Raw genomic sequence first — 18331 nt, forward strand, 5'->3', positions numbered from 1 at the left:
GAATCTTTGACTAGCTGAGGGGCTCCTGGCAGTAGTACCATAATAGAAACCTGGTCCATGAGATAGCTTGTTAGAGCCCGTTCTCTATGGTGGGAAGCCATGTTCAGCCTTAATTAATAGAAGAGAGGCTTAGCCCTGCCCCAGCTTACTGTGTCAGACTTTGTTGAGTCCTCATATGAGCCCTTACCTGTGAGTAAAAGGAGTAGACTGGGGGGTGAGATTGGGGCAGGTGAAGGGGTGTGGAAGAAGGAGTGGGAGAGAGAACTGTGGTTATAATGCAAAATGAAATTTAAAAGAATAAATAAATTATTAAAAATTAGAAAATGAATGATTTTTTGGAAAACCCCTTTGGTTATGTTATAAGCAGTGGGCCTTGTGCAAGGGCTATGTTAATCTTCTCTGTATCTTTCCAATTTTAGTATATGTACTGCCAATAGAGAGAGCCATTATCACTATAAAGAGAAATCTGGCACTAGAAAAATGTCGAGAGATCTGCAAGGATGACACCAACTAACAATCTGAGCAATAGTGGAGAGGCTACCTTAAATGCCCTTCCCCAATAATGAGATTGATGACTACCTTATATGCCATCCTAGAGTCTTCATCCAATAGCTTATGTAAGCAGAAGCAGACACCCACGCCAAACACTGTGCCAAACTCCTGGAATCCAGTTTGCAGAAATAGTGATGAGCAAAGGGGACAACACCAGACTGGAGAAACCCACAGCTGACCTGAACAAGGAGGAACTCATGGACCACATTCTGATAGCTAGGAAACCAGCATAAGACTGACCCTAACCCCCTGAATGTGGGTGTTAGTTAGGAGAACTGGGCAGTCTATGGGGCCTATGGTAGTGGATCAGTGTTTATCCCTAGTGTACAAATGTAGTTTGGAAGCCCATTCCACATAGAAGGATACTCTCTTAGCCTAGACACATGGGGGATGGCCTAGGCCCTGCTCCAAATGATATGGTAGACTTTGATGATCCCCATGGAAGGCCTCACCCTCCCTGGAGAGCAGAAAGGGGATGGGCTGGGCATTGGTGAGGGGAACAGGGGAGTAACGGAAGGTGAAGAAACTGGGATTGACATGTAAAACAAGCTTTTACTTTTTAAATAAAAAAAATATAAAAAAAGAAAAAATAAGCAGTGGGTCTTAGAAAACAGGGAAACCAATCAGAAGTGTGTTATAGTAATCTAGACTGGAAAGATGGCACATTGGCTCAGGGTAATGGAAGTAGCTATAAAAAAATAGATTTGGAGGTTGGAGATTTAGCTCAGTGGTTGCCTAAGAAGTGCTTGCCTAAGAAACATAAGTTTCTGGGTTCAGTCTTAAATGAGAGAGTAAAAAGTGTGAAGGAGGATAGATCTGGAATATTTCAAATCTATTTTATAGAATTGCCACTGGTATGATGATGGATTATAGGTGGGCTATGAAGAAAAGGCAAATTAAGAACGAACATTGATTCCTGAGTAAATCTATTGATCTATTGAAGACAGAAGTGTGTACTGGTGAGGAAGTATAAGCTATTTTTATTGATAAGTTAGGAGAGTAAGAGCTCTGTTTCAACACTCTGCTGTTTTGTTTGTTTGTTTGTTTGTTTTGGTTTGGTTTGGGTTTTTTTCCTGCTCCTTTTTGGGGCCCGGGGGTTGTTGTTGTTAGTGTTTTGCTTTGTTTTGTTTTGTTTTTTAGGTCATTGTGTAGCCCAACCCTCAGCTATCATCCTGTCTCGGCTCTATGTCCAGAATGTTTTGAATATTTTTAGTATAAGGTTTCTGTTAAACATTTAAACAGATATGTCAACCTAGCAGTTGATTATACAAAATTTGAACTAAAAATGAGTTCAGGCTATAGATCTTAATTTAGAAGTAAATGGTTTGGAAATAATAGATGGAAATGAGTTTCAATCTGAGGGAACAAGATGTATCAGTGAAGAAGTCTCTCAAAGATCACCACTCTAAGCGAAGCACATGCATTTTAACCCCGAACATGGAAAACAGAGGCAGGTAGATCTCTGTCCTCAAGGCCATTCTAGTCTATAAAACAAGTTTTAGGCAAGCCAGAATTACATAGTAAGATCCTGTCTCAAAAAGGAAATTATTAGTCTCAATGCCAAGTACTTTTCTCAAATTCATCTATGTTGATATAATCATAGACTCATGTTCCCTTATAGCTAGAGGTAAGGAACGGAGGTATCAACTTTCTTTCCAGTGCAATAGGAACTTTTGAGACTATATTAAGCATGGGAATAATAGATAATTTAAATTTAAAATGTTTTTTTAGCAGAATCATGTATTTAATGGCTCAGGAGAAGACAAGAAATAAAAATATGGGTCTTGTCCCCATTGAGAGCACCCTTGGAGCTCTGATACACCCCCACCCATCCCCACTGCGAGCCTTCCCCCCCTACCCTGTGCCCTACCCTACTCTCGGACCTGCTGCTCTGGTTGAGCACTGGGACAGAGGGTAGAGCCAACAGTCCACCCTACTTCAGAGACTTCTCTGAGCAACACTGAATAAAGGAGACCTGCCTATCTATGCGGGACCACCTGTAATTTCCAACTGCTTGGTCTCTGACCCCGCCTCCAGTCCTCTGTTGGAGTCCCAGGCCCCTCCCAGAGATCTGCCTATCTCTGCGGGTCCACTCTGAGTTCCTGCAGGCAAGATCCTTGACCCCCAAATCCGGGCCTCTGCCTATCCTGTGCCCTACCCTGCCCACTGTAACTCCACTCTAGTTGAGCACTGGAACAGAGGGTGGAGGGAACAGTCCATACAACTTCAGGGAGCAACTCTGAACACAGAAGACCTGCCTATCCATACAGGACAACCCATAATTTCTACCTGCTTGGTCTCCGACCCCTACTGCCGGTCCTCTGCTGGGGTCCCGGGCCCCTCCCAGAGATCTGCCTATCTCTGCAGGAACACTCTGAGTTCCTGCCAGCATCTTCTACTGGATCCTGATCGCTGACCATATTCCTGGGCCCCTGCCTGTGGAGAGACCTCCTAGATAGCTTGGACCACCCAGAGCTACAGATTTTGAACCTCTGACCCACCTAAGCCCACCGGGGAAGTACCATAGAGAGAGGGACAGACCCCACCAACATCTACTGGAAGAAGCTATGGGAAGATGGCAATACAAGAAAACACCTAACAACAGAAAGACAAGAATGACACCACCAGAATCGAGGGAATCTATTCCAACTAGAAAGGAAAACAACAACAAAACAGATGAAGCAAAAGGGAACGACTTAAAAATTACCGTCATAAAAATGATAGAGGCCCTCAAAGAAGATGTGAGAAAATCGCTTAAAGAAATGGAAGAAAAAACAAACAAAAAAGTGGAAGAAATGAACAAATTTCATAAAGAAAGTAGAGAAAGCCACGAAAAAAAAAAAAAAAAAGAGCAGGTGAAGGAAACGATTCAAGACTTGAAAACTGAAATAGAGAAATAAAGGCAACACAAACCAAAGGAATGCTGGAAATAGAAAAACTGGGGAAAAGATCAGGAACAACAGACACAAGCATAAACAACAAAATTCAAGAGATGGAAGAGAGAATCTCAGGCACAGAAGATACACTAGAAGAAATAGATTCATTGACCAAAGAAAATAAAAAAATCCAACAAAACCTTAACACAAAACATCCAGGAAATGTGGGACACTGTGAAAAGGCCTAGCCTAAGAATAATAGGCATATAGGAAGGTGAGGAAACCCAGCTCACAGGTGCCGAAAACATATTCAACAAAATCATCGAGGAAAACTTTCCCAATCGGAAGAAGGACATGACCATGAAAGTACAAGAAGCATACCGATCACTAAAAAGGCTGGACCAAAGACAAAAACCCCTCGACATATAATCATCAAAATAACTAGCCTACAGAATAAAGAAAGAATATTAAGAGTAGTGAAGGAAAAAGGACAGGTAACATATAAAGCCAGACCTATCAAAATTACACCTGACATCAACATGGAAACCCTCAAGACCAGAAGGTCCTGGATAGATGTTCTACAAGTATTAAGAGAACACGGATGCTAGCCCAGGCTAAAATATCCAGCAAAACTCTCAATCACCATAGATGGAGAGAACAAGATATTTAATGAGAAAACCAGATTTTCCAAATACGTATCTACAAATCCAGCCCTACAGAAAGTATTGGAAGGAAAACTCCAACCCAGGGAAGGTAACTACACCCACAAAAAAGTAGGCAACAGATAATCTAACTACACCAGAATCCAAGGGTAAAGCAGAACAAATATATTCACAATACCACTGCCAACAACAAATCTAAAACAAACAAGCATCAACAACCAATGGTCCTTACCCTCAACATTAATGGTCTTAACTCATCTATAAAAAGATACAGACTAACAGAATGGATACGAAGACAGAATCCATCCTTCTGCTGCATACAAGAAACACATCTAAGCTTCAAAGTTAGAACTTACCTCAGGGTAGAGGGAACTGGGATCGATATGTAAAATAATAAATTAAATAAAAAAATGCTTTGACTCCAAAATTTAAGTTCAAGGACAAGTTACAGTGGCAAAGGATTTCTATTTTTGTTTCCACAGAAAATGAAAAGCTGTGGATTCCTTCCAGACTAATGTGGTTTGATCAAGCCAGACCGCCTGAAACAGAATACCAGGTGATCCTACATTAAAAACAGTTGGACAAAGCAGCCTTACAGACTAAAGCCAGGATTTCTGCATCTTCTTAGAATCCCCCATGATGGTGCCCCTTACCAGCAGGAAGTAGTTTGGAAAGAACAATGCCCAGATTCCCAAATATTATCTATAAATGTTTGTTTTCATTTAAATGGACTTGGTTATGTAAAATAAATAAAAAAATAAATAGATCCAGTGGATGTAATTGTCAATTAACACTGAAAAAAAAAGAAGAAATTACCTCAGGGTAAAGGGTTGGGGAAGGATCTTCCAATCAAATTGAACCAAGAAGCAAGCAGGCGTGTCTATCCTAATATCTAACAAGTTAGACTTCAAATCAAAATTAATCAAAAGAGATGAAGACAGTCATTTCATATTCATCGTAGGAGAAATCCATCAACACAAAGTCTCAGTTCTGAACATCTCTGCCCCTAATACAAAGCACCCACATTCATAAAAGAAACACTACTAAACCTCAAAGCTCATATAAAACTTCACACACTTATACTGGTAGACTTCAACACATGACTCTCAACACTAGACAGGACCACCAATCAGAAACTCAACAAAGAAACAAAAGAACTAACAGAAGTTATGTCTCAACTGGAGTTAACAGATATCTATAGAACATTCCATCCAAAGACAAAAGAATATACCTTCTTGTCTGCTCCCCATGGAACCTTCTCTAAAATTGACCACATACTTGGTGACATAGCAAACCTGAACCGAAACAAGAGAATTGGAATAGTCCCCTGTATCTTATCCGACCACCATGCTTTAAAATTGGAATTCAACAGCAACACAAATCTCAGAAAACCTGTAAATTCATGGAAACTGAAGAATATGCAATGGCACCACACCTAGGTCAAAGAAGAAATAAAGAAAGAAATTAAGGACTTTCTAATATTCGACAATAATGAGGACACAACATACCCAAACTTATGGGACACCTTGAAAGCAGTGCTACCAGGGAACTTCATTGCACTGCATGCCCATTTAAAGAAAACAGAGGATAGTCACGTAAAAGAATTAACAGCTCAACCGAAAGTCTTAGAACAGAGAGAAGCAAACTCACCCCGTAGGAGTAGACACCAGGAAATAATCAACTTCAGGTCTGAAAACAACAAAATAGAAACCAGGAAAACAATACAAAAAAATCAATGCAACAAAGCGTTGGTTTTTGAGAAAATCAACAAGATAGACAAACCTTTATTGAAACTAATGAAAAAGAAGAGAGAGAACATGCAAATTAACAAAATCAGAAACAGGAAGTGAAACATAACAATGGACACAGAAGAAATCCAGACAATTTTCAGGTCATACTTTGAAAACCTATATTCCATGAAAATTGAAAATTCAAAGGAAATGGACAAATTTCTGGATAACTATCACTTACCAAAATTAAATCAAGAACAGACAAACAACTTAAATATACCTATAACCCACAATGAAATAGAAGCAGTCATTGAAAGCCTTCCAACCAAAAAAGTCCAGGGCCAGATGGCTTCAGTACAGAATTCTACCAGACATTCAAGGAAGAACTAATACCAATACTCCTCAAATTTTCCACAAAACAGAAACCAAATGTTCATTGCCAAACTCTTTTTATGAGGCCACAATAACCTTGGTACCCAAGCCTCACAAAGACACAACTAAGTAGGAAAATTACAGACCAATATCCCTGATGAACATCGATGCAAAAACACTCAATAAAACACTGACAAACCGAATCCAAGAACACATCAGACTAATCATCCATGACCAAGCAGGCTTCATCCCTGGATTACAGGAATGGTTTAACATACGAAAATCTGTCAACGTGATCCTCCATATAAACAAACTGAAAAAGACATACCATATGATTATCTCCCTAGATGCCAAAAAGCCTTCGACAAAATTCAACACGCTTTCATGATAAAGATCTTAGAGAGATCAGGGATAACAGGACCATACCTAAACATAATAAGAGCAATATAGAGCAAACCAACAGCCAACATCAAACTCAATGGAGAGAAGCTTAAGGTGATTCCTCTAAAATCAGGAACAATACAAGGCTGCCCTCTCTCTCCATATCTCTTCAATATTGTACATGAAGTTCTAGCTAATGCTATAAGACAACAAAAGGAGATCAAGGGGATCAAATTGGAAAAGAAGAAGTCAAACTGTCTCTATTTGCAGATGATATGATAGTTTACATAAGTGACCTATAAACACTACCAGGGAACTCCTACGGCTGATAAACACCTTCAGCACTCTAGCAGGATACAAGATAAACTCAAAAAAAAAAATCAGTAGCCCTACTTTTTTCAGATGACAAAGAGGCAGAGAATGAAATCAGAGAAACATCACCCTTTACAATAGCCACAAGCAACATAAAGTATCTTGTGGTAATACTTACCAAACAAGTCAAATACCTATATAATAAGAAAGTTGTGGCTCTACAGAATGAAATTAAAGAAGATACCAGAAAATGGAAAGATCTCCCATGCTCTTGGATAAGTAGGATAATCATAGTAAAAATGGCAATCTTGCCAAAAGCAATCTACAGATTCAATGCAATCCCCATTAAAATCCCACCACAATTCTTCACTGACCTTGAAAGTATAATAATTAACTGTATATGAAAAAACAAAGAACCAGGATAGCCAAAATAACCCTATACAATAAAGAACTTCAGGAGGCATCACAATTCCTGACTTTAAGCTGTACTACAGAGCTATAGTTGTGAAAACAGCCTGGTATTGGCACAAAAATAGACAGGTAGACCAATGGAATCAACTTGAAATCTTGATATTAACCCACACACCTATGAACACCTGATTTTCCTCAAATCAGCTAATATTATACAATGGGGCAAGGGCAGCATCTTAAAAAATGATGTCTGTCGCCATGCACAAAACTCAAGTCCAAATGGATCAAAGACCTCAACATCAACCCAGCCACATTGAACCTCTTAGAAGAGAAAGTAGGAGGTACCCTTGAACAAATTGGTATAGGAGACCACTTCCTGAATATAAGTCCAGGGGCAAAGACACTGAGAGCAACAATTAATAAAGGGGACCTCTTCAAACTTAAAAGCTTCTGTAAGGCAAAGGACATAGTGGACAAGACCAAACAGCAGCTCACAGACTGGGAAAAGATTTGCACCAATCCTATATCCGACAAGGGGCTGATCTCCAAAATATACAAAGAACTCAAGAAACTAGTCAACAAAACACCAAATAACCCTATTTAAAAATGGGGTACAGAACTGAAGAAAGAATTCTCAATAGAGGAAATCAAAAAGGCTGAAAGACACTTCAGAAAGTGCTCCACATCCTTAGCTATCAGGGAAATGCAAATCAAAACAACTGTGAGAAGATACCATCCTTGTCCTGCAAGAATGGCTAAAATTAGACACACCAATGACAACTCATGCTGGAGAGGATGTGAAGAAAGGGGAACACTCCTCCACTGCTGGTGGGAGTGCAAACTCGTACAGCCATTTTGGAGATCAGTATGGAAGTTCCTCAGGAAAATGGGAATTAGTTTACCACAGAACCCAGCAATCCCCCTCTTAGGCATATACCCAAATGATCCACATCCGTGCTACATAGAAATCTGTTCAACTATGTTCATAGCAGCACTATTTGTTATAGCCAGAACCTGGAAGCAACCTAGATGCCCCTCAATTGAAGAATGGATAATGAAGATGTGGCACATCTACACAATGGAATACTACTCTGTAGAAAAAAATAATGGTATCTTGAAATTTGCAGGCAAGTAGATGGCACTTGAAACAAACATCCTGAATGAGGTAACCCAGTCACAAAAAGAGGAACATAGTATGTACTCACTCATATATGGATTTTAGACCTAGAGCAAAGGATCACCAGCATATAATTCACACCACCAGAGGAACTAAGATACAAGGTGTATTCTAAGAGATTCATATAAAGTCCCTCACAGAAGCGGGAAGGAACAAGTCCCCCAGAGCACATGGGAAGTGGGGGAGCAGTGAATGAATTGAGAAGTAGGAGATAGATAGGGGGAGGACAGGAAAGCACGTGCGATTAGGAAGATTGAGTACAGGTAGGAATAGAAGACAGGAGAGAGAGACAGACAGACAGAGAGAGAGAGAAAGAAAGGGAGAGAGAGAGAGAGAGAGAGAGAGAGAGAGAGAACCAATTTTGGTTTGAAGAGAAAATTGAACCCAAAGAAAGGTCTAGAGACCTACAAGTCTGCCTCCAACTAACAATTTGAGCATCTGTGGAAAGGCTACTATGAATGCCCTTCCCAGATAGTGAAATCAACAACTAACTTATCCATGGAGACTTCATCTAATACCTGTTGGAAACAGAAGCAAACACCCATACCTGAACACTGAGTTAAACTAGAACCCAGATGCAGAAGGAGAGGACAAGACCAGGCTACAGAAATACATAGAGACTGCTGACCTGAACAAGGAGGAGCTAATGGGCCCCCAGACTGATAGCTGGGAAGCCAGCATGGGGCTGACTCAGGCCCCCCTGAATATGGGTCTCAGCCAAAAGGACTGAGCAGTCTAAGGGACCTCAGACAGTGGAATCAGGATGTATCCCTTGTGCACAAAAGGACCTTGCGAACACATTCCCCATGGAGGGATAATTGCCTTAACCTAGAGACAGGAAAGAAGCCCTAGTTCCTACTTCACATGACCTGTCAGATCTATATGACCCCAACTGTATGGCATTGCCCTACATGTGGAATTGGGTTGGGGGATGGGAGTGGAGGGTGGTTTGGGTGCATTTGAGAGGGCAGAGAGGTTAAAAGGGATGGAGGGAGGGAAGAAGTAAGTGAGGGAGGGAGAAAGGGAGGGCAATGGAACTGACAATGACATGTAAAATAATAAATTAAATAAAAAAATAAAAAATAAAAAATATGACTGAGGCTACATTGAAGAGTTTTGAATCAATGGCTTTGGCAGAAAAGATTTCAAGACAGCCTTATATTGATTGTTGTAGAGTTATTAGTAATGACTCTCACACAGATCTATGCTGAAAAGGAGAATGCTGGGCAAATAGAAATACAAAATATACATGTTGAGAAGAAAAAGATCACCAGGAAGTATAATGGAGGCAAGTCCTGTGCTCAAAGGCATTAAACATGCTTAATGCTAAACGAAATAAAGCTAGTAGTGAACTCAGGGCAAGACCCTATGCAGCTTAGCTTCCAATGTGCCAAAAGAAATTAAAGCATAAGCAGTGAAGGAAACCATCAACAACAGAAAACTGACACAAAAATAATCAACGAAGGAGCCAAATTCCAGCCCCATCAAGTGGCAGAACTTGGCAGCTTTTGCTACATAGTTCTGATGTTAGAGTCTAGGCCACAAGAAAGGGGATATGAAACCTCCCTCCACAGCTGTGCCAGGTGTGTGTCAGGGGTGTCCCTGCATGGAGGCCCGAAGAGGCCAGTACATGAAGCTGTGAAGGTGGCTGAGTTGTAGTCCCCAGGAATCTGGCAATGCCAGAGTTATTAGATAACTGGTGCCTTCATAAGCTGAAGGTAAGCTTATAGGGCATTTTCATAATTAGTGATTGATGTGGGAGGATCAAACTCACTGTGCGTGGGGCTAACCCTTGGCTGGTAGTATTGGATTGTGGGGAAAAAAGAAAGAAAAATATGTAGTAAGCCAAATTTTAAGAGAGCTTCCTAAGATTTTTGACCTCTGGCAAAGATGCATTTTTAAAAATATGATACTGTGAAGAAATTTTATAAACAAATGAAGCCTTCCCCCATAAACAGCTGATCTTAAAATAGAAAAGGTGTCTGGGTGAGTCTGGTGCCATCAGGTGAGTCTTTAAAAGGAAAGGAAAGATGTAAAATATTAGGGTAGTACAGTTTGTGCATCATTATTGGCCTGAAGATGGAAAGACCACAGGACAAAAAGTAAAGTGTTCTCTCAGACCTCAGAGCCAATGAGGGTACAGGTACCTCAATGTCTCCACCATATGTAATTGAATTTTACCAACAAATAAACTTGGGATTGAATTTTCCTCAGAGATTCCAGATTAATACTCGTTCTTGTGAAGACCTGGATTTCATTTCTTATGATGCTCTGAGAAGACCAGAGTCTCCTGACCTCCAGATCTATAAACTAATAAACAGTGTTTAAAGTTACAACATTTACAAAAATCCATCACACAGCAAGAACCAGTATAACAATTTGATACGGGTTTTACAACAAAGTGTCCCCAACAACAGAAATTTATTTTTTCACTGCTCTGGAGATTAGATAACTGAGAGAATTATCAGAAAAGATGGTTTCTTCTGAGAACTCTGTTCTTAGCTTGGAGATGGATACCTTGTGTGTTTGTTTTCACATGTTCTTCTGGGGGAGTGGACACCACTCAGCCTATAAAACACAGGGGATTTAGAAGATGTTTGCTATAGTCCAGATGAAAAATGACAGTACAGTTGCAAATAAAAACTGTGAATGGATTCAATATGCATATATTACCAGATTGTCAACAGACTTGCTGACAGATCATCTGTGAAGGAGAGTGAAAACATGAATGAATAAATAAAATTATCTAAGAAATTGTAATACAGATGGTAGTATTTATTGAAATGGAAGAATGGAAAATTATGGAATTTTTCTCAGGGAAATCAAAATTTTATTTGGGGTGTGTTATGTAGCCAGACTCTGCAACCTAGAAAGACAGTTTAGAGATATAAAATGAGAACCATCAGCATTTATATGAAACTTAGGCCATGTGAATGGAAAAGATATATTTGAAGCTTCAAAGTTATTATAAAATGTGTGATAAGAGAATATCACAATCCTCTTTGAACAGCATGTTATTACTTCAAAAGAAATATGGTTAATTATTATCCAATGTTAACAATAAATGCTGAGATTTCCTTATAGCTTTTCATAGGCATAGTAAGACACTCACAGGGTGGAAGGTTCAGGGTGTGTTTTTTGGAAAGAGGAGTGTTGAGCATTCATAAGGAAAAGACAGACACTGGTTTCAAATTACAAGCATCCTAAAAGGTAGACTTCAGTATTGTCCTAGTTATACAGAATAGTGGCAAAGTACTGAGAAGTTTGAAGCATATCTAAAAATAAAGTATAAAGAAAATTAACCTGGTGTGAGTAAAACAAACCAGCTGGAGAAAATAAAATAGGGTAAAGAACAAATGAATTTAGAATTCCAGCATCGACATGGTTGACTCCAAGAATTCATGTTGAAAATTCTTAAAACTAGGGTTCATAGAGATTCAGAAGATGCTGACATATTTTTCTTGGCAAAAAGAAGTTATAGTTTGACACAGAATACATCCATAAAAGAATGACAATATTCTTCCCTTTATTATAGACCGTATTTCCAATTATGGAGCCCTTAAGACACAAATTAAATACTTCACTTGCCAGTAGAGCAGTATAAGAAAATTGAATCTCCATCAGTCTCCTGTGTTCCAGGGTTTTATGTGAAACAAGCAATTAGCAGTTTTGAACTATGTCCTAGTAAGACATCCTGAAACAATTTCCTTGTGGCCCATGTACCTCCTTAAGTAAATGTTACTTCATAATGTCATTTGCTTTATTTGGTCACCATCCTTTCTTAGAAGTTAATTAATGCTACAGCCTTTAGATTTGAAATATTACTAACGCAGCTTGTTTTCTACACCCAACTTTGAATTTAAGCAGGGGTGATAAGTTTGAAAAAGAAGTGTGTTCCTGCTCTAGATGTATGTTAAAGGTTACAAGTATAAGTTCACAGTGGTAGTTGTGCCTCCTATCATCTGACTTCTCTCATGAAAAGTCAGTAAGTCAAATTTTGCCCATTGATACTCTAAATATGAGGATCTGAAGTAAGAGACAAGAATCTAGTGTAGCAGCTACTGCACCCCTAGTAGAGGTTACATTCATGCATGAATTGGTATGAAATGGTTCGATAACCTTGAAATGTCTTACGTCATAAGACCAATCTTCACAAGAAGATTTATAACTAACTGAAGAGGTTAAAACTGTAAACACCAGCGGGGGATTTTGAAATTTTCTACCTTCATTGGGTCTAGAGATGACCACAGGTAACCATTTAATATTACTTGTTATCTACACTTACTTTGTGTTTATGTATGTTCTATATAAAGCTTCATTCATTTCAAGCAGCATTTCTAGAATGTAATTAGCTACAATTTCTGTGGTTTTTTTTTAAGAAGTTCAATCAAGACCATCACATCTACCTCACATTGCCTTTAAGGCAGAATTCATATTTGTAACACAGGTGTTCCTAGCATCATATTTTCTTTGGGATAACACATACCACATTATGTTTGATCACAATTAAAACATTCAGTGTCTTCCTTGTCTGTAAATTTAAGATCCACAGCAATCTATAACTCTTGGAAACTATGATAGTTAACCTTGCCAACCTAAGTATTATTCAGGGGTCAATTCCCCCAGTGTGACCATGAGAGCATTTCCAGAGGTTTTTAACTAAGGATGGAAGACCCATTCCCGCTGTTGCTAATAAAACCCCATAGACTCATAGACTGGACACAGAACTGAATGAAAGGAAAAAAAAATGAGAAATCAAATTTTGGGCCAGCATCTATTTCTCTCTGTTTCCTGACTGAAGACTTATATGACCAGCTACTTCAAGCTTCTGCTGCCACAGACAGACCCGTTCTCATTATCATGATTCCTTCATGCTAATTGCAATCTGTACACGAGAGAAAAATAAACCCTTCTCTTAAGTTGTTTATTATCAGGTATTTGGTCACAGTAACAAGGACAGAAATGAATTTAGACCCCACACTCTCTAGCAGAGCAATGCCATTTCATCTGGAAATCATTCCATAAAGTCTAGAAGACATGACTATAAAGCTACTAGAAGAAAACCAAGGGTGTGGTGGTACACTCCTCTAATCTCAACTCTGAGCTTGGACAAGGAGGCAAAGAAGTATGAAACTACTTTGGATAATTCTGAGATTCTCATCTCAAAAGTAATAAACCAAAAACTGTAATCAAAAACTACTATTAGAAAAAAAGCATAAAAGTCTAATAAAAGTCTATATTAGTCTGAGGAGCACCCTTTTTGGTTGTGGTTTCTAAACCATAGCAACAGAAAAATCTTGAATTACTTTTAATATTTCCAGTATGAAGAGGCAGGTTATGGAATGAGAGGATACATCTGTAAATTATCTACCTAATGTTATATTAATTTGTCAGATTAAAGAAATTGAACAAAGGACATAACTGGGCATTTTCAAAAGGAGATAAAGATAAGACTGGTTAGTATTTGAAAAAAGAGTTCAAAATTACTATTCACCAGGGACATACAAATTGAAATCTCAGTGAGGCTGGGGAGATGCCTGGGTCAATAAAGTTATCACCATGCCTCTATGGGGACCTGAGTTCAGATCCGTAGCATCCATACAGGAGGTAGGTATGGCAATGTTATAGGAGGCAGCCACATGGATCTCTGGGGCTTATAAGCTAGCCATTAAAGCCAATCAGTGGACTCTAGGTCAGTAGAGACTGTTTCAAAATATAAGATGGAAAGCAACAGAAGACTTCACCTGAGGTCAATCTTTGTTATCCTACACAAGCTCACATCAATGCATACAAACCCATGACCCATTAACAGATATAAAAACATATTTCACAATACAAAATGCACACACACACACACACACACACACACACACACACACACACACACACACACGAGATACCACTTCATACCAGTTAGAATATCTATTTTTAAAAGGTAAATAGATATTGTTGGTGATATGTTGAGAAAATACAGTTCTTACACACTGATAGCTGCAATGTAAATAAGTAATCTCATATAAAATACAAGTTTAAGAATTATGATCACTAGACATTTTGATGATTTATAACAGATTTTTTTCACTTCTGATTGCAGGAAAATAAATACTACACTTATCAATTTATTATCTTTCTATATCTCATTATTTGACCTTCACCTAATTGATTATATGCAAATTCATTGCATAAATAAATGTTAAATAATAAACACTAATATATTTTCTGCTATACTCCTTTCCCTGTTTTAATTTATTATTTAAGAACTTCATTCAGTATATTTTTGTCATGTTCTTACCAGTTCCCCAACTCATACCAGATCCTACCCTGTCCACCTAAACTTATGCTTTTTCTCTCAACTAAAGAAACAAAAAATCACTAAAAAAAACTTGGAGTCTGATTTGTGTTGGCCAACTACTCATAAACATGGGGGCTTCCCTGGAGCATGGTTGATATACCCAATGTCCCTCCACTGAAGAACACATATTTTACTGCTTCTAGAAACTATCCATTCAGGAATAGCTTCTTGTCTAGGAGTAGAACTTTGTGCCTACGTTCCCTCTTTCATGCTGAAACTTTTGTCTGGCTTGAGCCTCTGCAGGTCTTGTGAATGCTGTAACACTCTGTGTGAGTTCATATGTGCATCTATCCAATTGTGCCTAGAGGATGCTGCTTCCTTGAAGTTATCCACATCTATGGTTCTTGCAATCTTTCCACCTTCTCTTCTGTATAGATTCTTGTGTCATGGAGGGAGGGGTGTGATAAAGACCTCCATTCATGACTGAGTATTCTAAACTCTCCCACTCTGCATGCTGTCTAGTTGTGGGTCTCTGTGTGGATTGTCATATACTACAAGAAGTTTCTTTGATCAGTTGGTCAGTTAATTTATCTATGAGTATAGCAAAATGTCAGTTGGTATTTTATTTCTGTTTATTCACCAGAATAACAGTAGTAGGTTTTTTGCCAGGGCCCCTGTCATATCTAATCAGAAATCGAGTTGGTTTCTCCCATAGCATCCACACCAGTGGGCATATCTTTCATGTGAGTCATTATTACAGGTTTCAGGGTTCTTAGCTGTGTGAGAATGATGACTAATTTTACTACTCCAGTAACACATATAGCACCTTCTAATGGTAGTCAGTAAGGGTGAAACTTGAAGTGGAGTATCAGCTAGATCTCTCTGTGTGCTATTCTAAAAGTATGAGGTGTCTTCAGCAATAGGATCTTGCCATCAAGTTGTGGAAGGTAAACAATAGTATTGGCAATTGCCTACAGTGTTTGCAGGGCTAGTAGGATCCTTTTGGTCAATGGCTCAAAAAAAATAACCCATTCCTGCTACTGGGTGTTTTATTTGATAGCTAATTTGTTCTGAATACACACACACACACACACACACACACACACACACACGTGTGTATGCAATTACACATATATGAACTTCCACAATAGTAGGTCTTCATGTATCTTTTAAAAAAAGGCCTTCAGTGTTACTTATCCCTCCCCATATTCCCTACTCCATAACACTATTATTCTGTACCTTGCTTTCCCATTCTTCAGCCTATCTAATTCCCCCATTATCTTTTTTATAGTATTATTTTATAGATCACCTTACTTTGAAGATTCCTTCCCTGTGGTCCCTTACTAGGTACCTAAAATGGGTATTCTAAATGAAATACACATATAGAAAGCATAGAAGCTAACACTAGCATATGAAGGATAATGTGAAATATTTGTATTCCTGTGTGTGGGGGATACCTCACTCTGTATGATTTTGTCTATCTCCATCCATTTACCTGAAAATTTCAAATTTTCATTTTTATTAACAGATGAATAGCAATCCATTGTGTCAATGTGCCACATATTAACTATACATTGATTAGTTGATGGATATCTAGTCTTTTTCTAATTTCTGCTTATTATGAATAGAACAAGTATTTCTCATCTTTTGAGAACTCTGTTTAGTTCTATACCTACCTCATTTTTAATTGGGCTATTTGTTTTCTGGATGTTTAGTTTTTAAGTTCTTTGTGCACTCTCAATACTAACTCTCTCTGATGTAAAATTGATATATTCTGTAGGTTTCCTTGTTGCTTGAATGTTTTGAATCTGTAGGTGTCCTTTGCTGTACAGAAGCTTTTCAGTTTCACGATGTCCCATTTATTAATTGTTAATCTTAGTGCCTGCATTAGATGTTTCCTGTTCAAAAAGTCCTTTCCTGTTCCATGAGTTGAAGTATATTCACTACTTTCTCTTCTATCTGGTTCAAGGTATTAGATCTTATGTTGCAGTCCTTGGAGTGTTTTGTGCAAAATGTTAGATATTGATCTATTTTCTTTCTTTCTTTCCCTCCCTTTGATTGAAAATAACATACTTTTTTTAAAGATGGCTCAGCAATTAAATAGCACTACTGGCTGCCCTCCCAGAGGATCCAGTTTCAATTCTCAGCTCCCATATGAAAGCTCATAACTGTCTGTATTTGCATTCTTCTTCATGCAGCTATGAAGTTTGATGAACACAATTTGTTGAAGGTGCTTTTTTCTTCCTCCAGTGTACATATTCTTGCTTATTTTTTTTTTAAATCAAGTGTCAGTAGATGTGTGGAGTTATGTTCAGGTCTTCAATTTAATTCCATTGATCAATGTGACTGTTTTTATGCCAATGCCATGCTGTTTTCATTGCTGTGGCTTTGCAGTATAAATCTGGGACAGTGATATCTTCTGCAATTCTTTTGTTATTCAGTATTGTTTTAGCTATCCTGGTTTTTGTTTTGTTTTGCTTTGTGTTTTCACAGGGGTTTCTATATGAAATTTAATATTTCCTTTGCTATTTTGATGATAATTGCATTTGTCAGTAATCAGTTAAAGAAGACAAGAGAGGGAAGACACATACAGAGAGACATAGACAGAGAGAGAGATTCTCTAAGGAGGTCAAGGTGGATATCTGAGTATTTCAAGTATCAGACATTGAAAACTCCAGTTTTCCTTCTACTGAGCTGTAAATTTATTTCTGTTTGTGTGTGAGTGAGTATGGTTCTGGAGGATTTATTTTGTTATCAGTAGGAATATGTTTGCATGAATTCTTTATCATCTTTTTTACACTGACTTTATCATCTGTCTAAATAAATGTCAGACAAAGCGTTTCCACTTTGAGTGTTTTCAGTATTCTTGGATGTTCACAATAACGTATTTTATAAACAGCTTGATAATTTTAAAAATGCAACATTTTGTGGTCAAAATAATTTTAATAAAATTTCAGTTTCCAATTCGTGAAAAAAATTCTAATCTCTTACCAAGTACAAGTACATGTACTTTTAATGAGTTTTCAATAGACTTAAAATTTTGACTATAGTGGTTTTAAATACTTGTTATATTTATTTATAGGTATATTTTGACAAATTTTTTTTACAGTGACACAATAAATTATATTTATTTGAAGTTTTTATTTTCTTCCTATTTACTACTGGAACAAGAGAAGATTTTTTATGTTAGATTACTAACTTGCCCAATTTTAAAAAATTAATTCAAATTATACATTTGAAGATTCCATCAATTTTCTGTTAAAACATCATATCACACATTTCATTATTTTTCCCTAATATTTATATCTTTGAGATATAGCTTTTATATGCTGCCCAGACTGAGGTTAAATTTATGAATGCTCAAATTGTTATCTTTTGACAACCTTCTGAACACATTGGGTAGGTAGGTAGTAAACACTTATTCAATAATCATATATTTTAAATGTTTTTCTTACTTTAATACACTGTCAGTGATAACCAGGAAAATTAATAATTGAAGTGATTACAACAGGCTTGAGCTTGTTCTAATCACTACAAGAATAGTTTTTTCTTTAACATTTTCCTTT

The 18331-nt window shown here is 37.8% G+C and overlaps 1 non-coding gene across 1 annotated transcript; it reads right to left on the reverse strand.

Annotated features, from left to right (window-relative positions):
* Positions 1 to 339: 339 nt before the first annotated feature.
* On the reverse strand, positions 340 to 444 carry LOC127218685 (U6 spliceosomal RNA). The gene has a single exon (XR_007834234.1). It is a non-coding gene; the product is annotated as a U6 spliceosomal RNA (small nuclear RNA).
* Between the last annotated feature and the right edge of the window lie 17887 nt (positions 445 to 18331).

This window comes from Phodopus roborovskii, unplaced genomic scaffold (genome assembly GCF_943737965.1).
Source record: "Phodopus roborovskii unplaced genomic scaffold, PHOROB, whole genome shotgun sequence".
Lineage (NCBI taxonomy): Eukaryota > Metazoa > Chordata > Mammalia > Rodentia > Cricetidae > Phodopus > Phodopus roborovskii.